The following is an 11,567-nucleotide window of genomic DNA, read 5'->3' as shown; positions in this document are numbered from 1 at the left end:
ACGATAGTACTATAGTTTGGACTCAGCACCCGTTCACACGGGGGTTGTTATGGACAATTACTTGCATGGATTAAGGTGGTAATCATGTATTGCGAACTGCCTCGGGCAGTCAACCCGCAGTCATTGGTATCGATAGATCCATGTCGATAATTAACATGCTTCGTTTTCCTCTGTGTACGTGCTGGTTATGCGTAAACTATTTCGAACTCTATTATGCTATTATCAAACTTGTATGCTCACCTTTACATTTTATGTATTGACTTTATTTTAACGTATGTGATAGGAAATTAGGATGCTTATCTGCTAGGAAGGCGAGCTTAGAATAAGCGTCTAGAGCATAGTTGTCTGTAGATCTTGCAGATCGAGTCTCTAGAGGCATTTGAACAATTTTTATATTTAAATCTGAGTTGTCGGAACAGAATATTTGCCTTGATGTTATCTGTAATAATTTGTTTGCTATTTAAGGTATGGTATGGGACGTATTATATAAATTGAATAGTAATAATAATTGTTATGGAACTTCTGGACAATCTGTTTCGCTTAGTGCCATGCCCCGATGATTCTGCCATCGGTTGGGGTGTGACAGTTTGGTATCAGAGCCATAACTATAGGGAATTAGGCTAGACTCGACCTAGTCTGGGTCAATGTCTTAGAGACCTAGACTATAGTTAGGAACCAACAGACCAAGCTTATGTGTTGTATATCCTGCTAATTCTCATCATCACTGCACCCGAATTTTCAAACGACGACAAGTGACTCAGTCGGGATTAGGTGTGAGAACCGCAAACTCTCGACTAAGTTGCTGGGTCAACGTTGTTTTATCGATAATTTCTTCGTTCTTTTCAATAACGAACGCTTGTTTAACGAGGAGAATTATACCAAATCAGGAGTGAAATCCATATTTTGATGAATAATCTCCTCAATTTCACTAAAACAAGGAAGAAGTTGCTAAGCCAGGGGTGAAACCCTAACCTTGGCGACGTATTCCAACTTTTACTCGTCTCACCAAAGCCTCGACGGACTCCAACGACCTGAACTCACGAGTATGACCTAGGGAATACGTGCTGAATGCCCAAGAATCGAGGCTGAATCACGATCCCTAAGGTCGAAAAATGACGACAAGTCTATTGAGAATAGTCGAATCGCTTTGGGTAGTCGATGTCTAGTAGCCGCAGACGATCTAATCCCCGATTTTATGTGTTTTTGAGTCGGCAGTTGTCACTCTGACAATTCGTCGATTTTATGTAAATTACCTGTTTATGTGTTTAAATTTTTGGAAGATTATTCGATTTTTGCTATCACTTTGATCAACACACACGACTCGCATTGCTCTCCTATCTCAAAACGATAACAAGTCGCTACAAATCTAAACGACTTTATGCTACGATATACGCATATACTATACTCGACTTGCTATGCGATTATGCTATACTACTCGATATGCTATACACGACCGATATATACGAACGACACGCGAGCTTTGAATGATAGGTTTCTGTATTCTAACTGCATCTGTGATTAGATATGTATGTGCTTCTGTGTTTATGTGTCTCTGTGCTTTACGTGCTTATGTGCTTCTGTGACTACGTGAATCTGTGATTATGTGCTTATGTGTTTATGTGATACATGTTTCGGCGTGTTCCTGAGCTTTAGTAAGTAGTAGACGTGTGAGGTGAGATTCGATTTTGATGTGTCTGAGACCTATGACGATGTCTGTTGCAGACCATGTCGTCATCCGGACACCGAACCCCACTTACCCGCCAAGAGAAGAGAGACAAACGTCTTGCTGCTATCATCGCCAAGCAAGTAGCAAAAACTGTGAGCGAAGTGTATGAGAACGTCAGCAAATCATCTGAGGAGTCGAGAACTGAAGCTCCCAAGGATGCTGCCAAGACTGTCTTTAGCTTCAAACAGTTCAAGGAATGCGGACCAAAAGAATTCACCGGAGAAGATGGCCCAACGACTATGTTTCAATGGTTCGATTCTATCGAAGTCACTCTGCGCCAAAGTGGCTGTCCTGCAAATCTCCGTACCCTAAACGCAACCGGCATCTTCCAGTCCCGAGCTCTAGACTGATGGACGGCCGAACGAAACAAACGCGGGAATGATGCAGCTTATGAGCTGACCTGGGAAGAGCTGAAAGCCATCATGATGGACGAATTCTGCCCTCCCCATGAACGCCAAAAGCTGGAGGACGAGTTTTGGAACATCAAGCAGAAGGATGGAGATAACGCAGCCTTGACTGCTCGCTTTAAACATCTCAGCATCATCTGTCCCGATCAAGTCAAGACGTCAGACATGGCCATCAAGAAGTACATTCGAGCTCTACCCGATTGTGTTGCCGACTTTGTTCATGCCGTCAAGACATCATCAATTAAGGAGACTTACTTGCTTGCCGCCGAGATCAATGACAAGCGAGTAAAAGCTGGTTTTTGGGATAAGCCCTCCAAGTCTCTGCACCAAGCCACCACTGCATCGACCGCCGACACCACCACTGCTCAACCATCCAAGTCATTACGCCGCAAGAAGAAGCACAACAATAAAAGCTCCAGCAACAAGAACTGTGTTGTCACTACCACTGCTGCTCATCTACAAGCCGTGTCGGCTCAGCAGCAGTCTCATCATCGACCAGCACCAGTTACTCAAGCGCCGCCAGCAAAGCGTGCTTACACAGGTCCCCAGCCGCTCCGCCCGACATGCTCATATCATCATCCGGTGGGTCTTGCCTGTCGTTTCTGCGCTCATTGCAATCTGTACGGCCATTTTACTACCAATTGTCGCTATGGTCCTCGTCAAGCCCCAGTTCAAGGCACTGCTCATCAAGCTCTACTTCCAGCCCCGCAAGGCCAACACGCAGCTCAAGCACCCGCGATCAATGCTCGAGTATGCTTTGCATGTGGTGACCCTAACCACTTTGCAAACATGAGCCCGAACAGGGTTGTGAAGCAAGAACCCCAGCAGCAGTAGCAGCAGCCCCAGCAGCAGCAACAAGCAGCACGCGCCAGAACCTTCAACATCAATGCTCGCCAAGCCCAGGCTGACAACAACGTGGTTAATGGTACGTTCCTTGTGAATGGTATTTATTCATCGTGTTTGTTTGATACTGGAGCCGATAACAGCTTTGTGTCGTTTGAATTCGAGAAGCTCCTTAGTCGTAAGCGTTCTTATATCCCCTCGTCATTCGAAGTTGAAGTCGCTACAGGAAGAACTGTCGCCGTTAATTCTGTTCTTCGTGATTGTACTCTTGAGCACAACAATCACATCTTTCCAATCGACCTTATTTCGATGCAGCTAGGAAGTTTTGACGTCATAGTAGGCATGGACTTTCTACGCAAAAACCATACTGAAGTTGTGTGTTTCGACAAGATGATTCTATTCTCGCTCGCGAATGGTGACTTATTATGTGTGTACGGTGAAACTGCTTCGAAAGGTCTCAAGCTCATGTCATGTGTCCAAACTAGCAAGTATCTCCGCAAGGAATACAGAGCTTTCTTGGCTAACATCGTAGTAGCGGAGAAGGAAAAGAAAAGGGAGACAGGAATCAGAGACGTCCCAGTGGTCCGTGAATTTCCTCAGGTGTTCCCTGACGATCTTCCCGGATTACCGCCCAGTCGTGATATCGAATTCCGCATCGACCTCATTCCTGGAGCTAACCCCGTAGCCAAAGCCCCATATCGACTCGCGCCATCCAAAATGCGGGAACTCTCGAACCAACTCCAGGAGTTACTTGAAAAAGGCTTTATTCGCCCGAGCACCTCTCCTTGGGGCGCACCAGTCCTTTTCGGCAAAAAGAAGGATGGGTCGTTCAGGATGTGTATCGACTACCGGGAATTGAATAAGTTGACCATCAAGAACCGTTACCCTATACCTCGCATCGACGATTTGTTTGATCAGCTACAAGGTGCTATGTGTTTTTCAAAGATCGATCTACGCTCAGGCTATCATCAGTTGCGTATTCAGGAAGAAGATATACCCAAAACTGCCTTTCGCACTCGTTCCGGCCACTACGAGTTCGTTGTTATGCCTTTTGGTTTAATCAACGCACCCGCGGTTTTCATGGATCTGATGAATCGCGTGTGTAAGCCTTATCTTGACCGTTTCGTCATCGTGTTCATCGACGATGTCTTGATTTATTCCAAATCGAAAGCCGAACACGCCAACATCTACGTTTGGTTCTCGACTTACTCCAGGGGAACCAACTCTATGCCAAGTTCTCCAAGTGCGAATTCTGGTTAGAAGAGGTTCAGTTTCTGGGTCACATCGTGAATAGTCAAGGTATCCATGTGGACCCTGCGAAGATTGAAGCAGTTAAGAGCTGGATTACGCCAAAGAACCTGTCTGAAGTCCGTTCTTTCCTCGGATTAGCGGGCTATTATCGACGATTTATCGAAGGATTCTCTAAGATCGCTGTGCCGCTTACCGTTCTTACGCATAAAGACAGGTCTTTTGTTTGGGGAACCGAACAAGAATCTGCTTTCCAAACCCTCAAGCATAAGCTTTGCAATGCTCCTGTTCTCGCATTGCCCGATGGGATCGACGGTTTCATTGTCTATTGTGATGCTTCCAACCTTGGTCTTGGTTGTGTTCTCATTCAATGGGACAAGGTTATAGCTTACGCTTCTCGACAGCTCAAAATCCACGAGAAGAACTACACAACCCATGACCTCGAGCTAGGCGCGGTTGTCTTTGCATTAAAGATATGGCGACACTATCTATATGGTACCAAGTGTACGATCTTCACCGATCACAGGAGTTTACAACACATCTTTAATCAGAGAGACTGTGAGATTCGCTATCACCCAGGAGTTTACGCCGATGAGATTCGTAATACCCAAGCCCAACACGATCTCGAAACCCTCATCCGCGAAGCCCAACATGCTTGCTTTAATGAACGCACCTTGTAGAAGGAGAGAATCTATCATGACGGAGCTCAGCTTGTAAGCAAATCAAACGGGATCTTTTATTTTTTGGACCGAATTTGGATCCCTAAGCGGACCGAATTACGAAAGATTTTAATGGACGAAGCCCACAAATCTCGGTATTCTATTCATCCCGGTGCCAATAAAATGTACCAGGATCTTCGTTACAAGTACTGGTGGCCGGGCACGAAAAGGGATATCGCTCTCTATGTCGGAAAATGCCTGACTTGTGCAAGGGTCAAGGCTGAACATCAAAGACCCTCTGGCTTACTCGAACAACCACCAATTCCTATATGGAAGTGGGAGAGTATAGCTATGGATTTCATAACCAAACTTCCGCCCACGTCATCAGGTCACGACACATTTGGGTTATAGTTGATCGTTTGACCAAATCAGCCCACTTTTTGCCAATACGAGAAGACTACAAGGTGGAACGATTAGCCCGAATCTACACCAACGAGATCATTTGTAGTCATGGTACGCCTCATGACATCATCTCTGACCGTGATGCTCGGTTTACGTCACGATTGTGGGAAACGTTTCAAGCAGCACTCGGTACGTCCCTTAACCTGAGTACCGCATTCCATCCGCAGACCGATGGACAGACTGAAAGAACGATCCGTACTCTTGAAGACATGCTCCGTGCATGTGTCATAGACTTTGGTGGTAATTGGAACAAATACCTACCATTAGTCGAGTTCTCGTACGATAACAGTTATCATACCAGCATCCAAATGGCACCATTCGAGGCCCTATACGGAAGAAGATGTCGATCGCCTATTGTATGGCACGAGATTGGTCACTCGCAATTAACCAGTCCTAAGCTATTACAAGAAACGACTGACAAAGTCCTCCAGATTCGAGACAACTTTTCGAAAGCCGGGATAGACAGAAAAGTTACGCCGATAGAAGACGCAAGCCCCTTGAATTTGACGTTGGCGACTACGTACTCCTAAAGGTATCACCTTGGAAGGGTGTGGTCAGATTCGGCAAGAAAGGGAAACTAGCGCCTCGATATGTTGGACCTTTTAAGATTCTGGAAAGAATCGGAAAAGTCGCCTACAGACTCGAACAACCAGAGGAACTCAATAACGTCCACCCGACATTTCATGTGTCAAACCTCCGAAAGTGCCTAGCTGAGCATGATTTGATTGTACCTCTCGAAGACCTATAAATAAACGTAACGCTACACATCGTGGAGAAGCCCGTCGAAATCATGGATCCCCAAACCAAGCAACTCAGGCGCTCGCGCATTCCTATCGTGAAAGTCCGATGGGAAGGTAAACGAGGCGCAGAGTTCACTTGGGAACTTGAAAGCGACATGAAGGCGAAGTACCCACAGTTGTTCAAATGAAAGCCTAGAGAGAGAGAAAGTAGCAAAAGGTGATTCACGGTGCTGTGCAGCTTTCAGCCTAATTTCGGGACGAAATTCCCTAAACAAGGGGAGGCTGTAACACCCCGTGTTACCGAATGTCAAAGTCAAAGTCAAAGTTAAGATTGACTTCTTTGACTATAGTTAGTCTATTCTATGTTGGTGTTTCTGTTAGTTGTATTATGTGGAGTAAGTGTTATTAATCAAAGTAATCGAATGTTCAAATCAACGCGAAACGCTAAACGACCGTGAATAGTAGGAAGTAACAATGCGATAAAGTTAATTAATCGATAATCGAGCTAATCTAATCATCATCGAACTCGAGACTCGAATTACGCGAATTCTGGTGTAGTATACGTGTGTGTGTGCCTTATGTGTTACTTGTGCGTGTTTACTTTATGTTATGTGTGGTAATCAATCGAAACTCGAATCAAAACTCGAAACTGAATCGAACTCAATCAAAATCGAATTATGATAATTGGTGGCGAAAAGACAGCGCGAGACATAGGTGATTGTATGTTAGATATAGTGGTTGGGATTAAAAGTAATTTGAATAGGAAACTGATATTCTCATCAATCGCAATCGAAATCGAAATATCGAAAATCGTCGCACCGAATGCTCGAATCAGGCAGCTGAACGATCAGGCTCCCAGCCGATCGAACAGCCCAGCCGATCGAACTGCTGTCCAATCGGACAGGCTGTCCGATCGGGGTACCTGACCGATCGGCCAGCCCTTTCCTCTTTTGGAAGCCTTTAAATACCCCTTTGTCACTTTCAAACTTTCTACTTTTGGAAACCTCTGACCGACCAGCTCGTGCCCCCTCCTTTTCTCAGATTCCTTCCGATTCCGGTAAGATTTAATCCTAAATCTTGTACTTTCTTGATCTATGCACACTCCTACACCTTTCTATCTTTCAAATCTTACTTTTATCCGTGAAATCATCAAGATTCAAGTGTTCAAGGATGATGTCATCATGGTGCTTTTGAAGAATTCCATGTTTTGGCTTCAATCCACCAAGAATAACTTGGATCTAGCCGATTTCCACATAAACAAACAAAGATCTATCGTAGATCTAAACATTTATACGGTGAGAAGGATTGAAAAAATGTTTTCCAACTTTCTTTCAACTCTTTTACACTCAATGCCTTCAAACCGGTAGAAATGAAGTTTGAACCGACACACTTATCATCCTAGTAGTTGTGCGGTTCAAGATTTGGGTTCTATCCACGAGATTCACCGACTTCGGGTTAAACGTTAAACTCCGTTCCGAACAGTTCACCGGCTGGGTTTGGGTGATCCCTGTCCGAGCAGGAGAAACAAGTAAGAACGAGGGTTCTATGGTTCAACTCGTTGTCAAAGTAACTCGATATAACGTCAAACAAACAAAACAGCCAAGTGTTAGACGAACTGGCCGACCAGGTCAGGAAGCTGACCGATCGGGCTGGCTGTCCGTTCGGACAGCCCAGCCGATCGGATAAGCCAGCCGATCGACCAGGCCAACCGATCGGCTCGCACATGGCCCCACACCTTAACAAATTCATGAAGTCTAGTATTAAACGAAGTGATGTTCGATCGGACTACGGTCTGATTAAAATTACTCTTCGGATCATGAGATACTATGCTGCAACACTTAATCGGTTTGCAACTTGTTCAACTCGTTGGAGTGCCACCCGATCGGTCGAGCCGTCCGACCAGGTGACACTCTGATAAGGATTGTTGTTGAAGTACCTAACCGATCGGTTAAGTCGGCCGATCAAACGGTCCGTTCGATCGATCGACCTGAAAGGTAACGATACTTCAATGTTTTCAAATACTACAACGAAAACCTCAAAAGGTCAAGCCATCATACACAAACACATCCTTCTCAAAGGAAGAAACAATCCACTCGAACAGTCCATCCGATCGGCCTACCGACTGACCGGACAGACTGCCCGAACGGATTGGTTAACCGAACGATCAAGCCGTCCGATCGGACCTACCGTCCGATCGACCAGGCTGTCCGACCCTCCGACACTTGTTTACGTTTTACGCGTTGCTTATCGTTATGCTATCGAACTATTCAGGCTAACCCTACTCTCAAGTGCTCCCTTCAATCCATCAATCACTGTGAGTATACTCGAACCCTTTTTGCTTTAGCACGTTTGGGTGTTACATACGTTACTTATTCTAAATCACAATCGAACACACTACTCAATTATTTCAAGCGCTAACCGTTACCGCATGTATTACATGACTAAATGAATGTTTGTTGTTATGTTTACACGTGGAATGCTGTCTACCTGCCTTAACGACGATAGTACTATAGTTTGGACTCAGCACCCGTTTACACGGGGGTTGTTAAGGACAATTACTTGCATGGATTACGGTGGTAATCATGTATTGCGAACTGCCTCGGGCAGTCAACCCGCAGTCATTGGTATCGATAGATCCATGTCGATAATTAACATGCTTCGTTTTCCTCTGTGTACGTGCTGGTTATGCGTAAACTATTTCGAAATCTATTATGCTATTATCAAACTTATATGCTCACCTTTACATTTTATGTATTGACTTTATTTTAACGTATGTATTAGGATGCTTATCTGCTAGGAAGGCGAGCTTAGAATAAGCGTCTAGAGCATAGTTGTCTGTAGATCTTGCAGATCGAGTCTCTAGAGGCATTTGAACAATTTTTATATTTAAATCTGAGTTGTCGAAACAGAATATTTGCCTTGATGTTATCTGTAATAATTTGTTTGCTATTTAAGGTACGGTATGGGACGTATTATATAAATTGAATAGTAATAATAATTGTTATGGAACTTCTGGACAATCTGTTTCGCTCAGTGCCATGCCCCGATGATTCCGCCATTGGTTGTGGTGTGACAGAGAGACTTTCAATAACACATGATCCCCTATTTGAAACTCAATAGGATGTCTTCTTCGATCTGCATAGGCTTTTTGCGGTCTTGAGCCGCCTTTAATCAGGCCCGCACGAGACCAATCTTCTCGTTAGTCTTAGCCACTATGTCGTTGGACGCAATTTCTCGTTGTCCCACTTCTCCCCAACAAACGGGAGGTCTACATTTCCTCCCGTACAACATTTCATACGGTGCCATTTGAATGCTATTATGATAGCTATTGTTGTACGAAAATTCCACTAATGGAAAATGGTCGTCCCAACTTCCACCAAAATCCATAACACATGCTCTTAACATATCTATGAGCGTTTGAGTGGTTCACTCGGATTGATCATCCGTTTAGGGTGGTAGGCTGTACTGAAGTGTAACTTTGTACCCATATTCTCACGGAACTTTTGCCAAAACCGAGCATGTGAACCGGGTATCTCGATCTGACATAATGGATACAGGTACTCCGTGACGAGATATCATCTCGTTTACATAAATTTCCGCCATCTTTTCTGAAGAGGAGGTCTCCCGGATGGGTAAGAAGTGCACGCTTTTGGTGAGACGGTCTACAATCACCCATATGGCATCATGACCTTTCTTTGTTTTGGGAAGTTTGGTCACCAGATCCATCGTCACTTCTTCCGATTTCCATACTGGAATTTCCAACGGTTGTAGTTTACCGTATGGTTTCTAATGTTCCGCCTTTACCTGCGAACAGGTTAGACATTTCGCAACGTACTTGGCAATGTCACATTTCTTACCAGGCCACCAATAATCTTTCTTCAAGTCTCGATATATTTTTGTGGCTCCCGGATGTATCGAATATCGGGACTTATGAGCTTCTTCGAGTAACATAGTTTTTACTTCACAAAGCCAAGGTATCCAGATTCGACCGAATCTTGTCTTTAACCCATTCGCATTTTCCTCCAGTTCATTCGCGAACCATTTCGTTCTTTCCTTCTTGTATTACCTTAAGAATTCGAGGAGTAACTATCATTCTCATGGACTTCACTTGAATAGGAGACAGGTAATTCTTCCGGCTCAAGGCGTCGGCCACAACATTTGCCTTACCCGGGTGATAGAGAATATCACGATCATAATCCTTAATGAGCTCTAGCTACCTTCGTTGTCTCATATTTAGCTCCTTCTTTTCGAATAAATAATTGAGACTTTTATGATCCGAATAAATTGTACTTTTCGTCCCGTACCAGTAATGCCTCCATATTTTTAAGGCGAACACCACTGCTACTAATTCATAGTTGTGGGTCGGATAATTACCCTCATGCTGCTTCAATTGCCTCGACGCATACGCTATAACCTTACCTTTTTGCATTAAAACATATCCCAACCCTTGGTGTGATGCATCCCTAAACACAACCAAGTCTTTCGTGCCATCAGGTAGAGTCAATACCGGGGAGCTTGACAGTTTCTCTTTCAAAGTTTGAAATGCCATGTCTTAATCTGTGCCCCATATAAACTTCTCATTCTTTTTCGTTAGTTTGGTCAACAGCAAGGCCAATTTAGAAAAGTCTTGGATAAACCTCCTATAATAGCCTGCTAAACCAAAAAAGCTTCTCACTTTGCTTGGGTTCTTCGGGGGCACCCATTTCATAACGGCTTCGACTTTAGACGGGTCTACAAGGATGCCGTCTGCATTAATCACATGGCCAAGAAATTATACCTCTCTAAGCCAAAAAGCACAGTTAGAGAATTTTGCGTACAATCTCTCCTTGCGGAGTACTTCAAGTACTTCACATAAATGGTCCGCATGATCGGTTTCACTTCAAGAATAGACCAAGATATCGTCAATGAATACTAACAAATTTGTCTAACATGGTCCTACATACCTGGTTCATAAGATCTATAAACGCGGCTGGTGCGTTTGTTAATCCAAAGGACATTACTAGGAACTCGTAATGTCCGTATCGCATTCTAAATGTCGTCTTCGCTACATCTTCATCCCACACTCTTAATTGGTGGTATCCCGACCACAAATCAATCTTAGAAAACCAACTTGCCCCTTGTAATTGATCGAAGAGATCATTAATTTGGGGTAACGGATAGCGGTTTTTAACCGTTAGCTTATTTAACTCCCGATAGTCGATGCATATGCGCATCAAACCATCTTTCATTTTCACAAAAAGAACGGGCGCTCCCCATGCGAAATGCTTGGGCGTATAAAACCCTTATCAAGTAACTCTTCTATTTGCGTCATTAGTTCCTTCATTTCAGTCGAGGCCAATCTGTAAGGAGCCTTAGCTATTGGTTTGGCTCCTGGGTTCAGCTCGATTCTAAACTCCACCTCACGTTCGGGTGGGAGCCCCAGTAGTTCATTCGGGAATACATCCAGACATTCGTTCACGATCTTGACATTCTCTATCCTTGA

This window comes from Helianthus annuus, chromosome 2 (genome assembly GCF_002127325.2).
Source record: "Helianthus annuus cultivar XRQ/B chromosome 2, HanXRQr2.0-SUNRISE, whole genome shotgun sequence".
NCBI classification, from domain to species: domain Eukaryota; kingdom Viridiplantae; phylum Streptophyta; class Magnoliopsida; order Asterales; family Asteraceae; genus Helianthus; species Helianthus annuus.
This window is presented reverse-complemented; position numbering follows the sequence as displayed.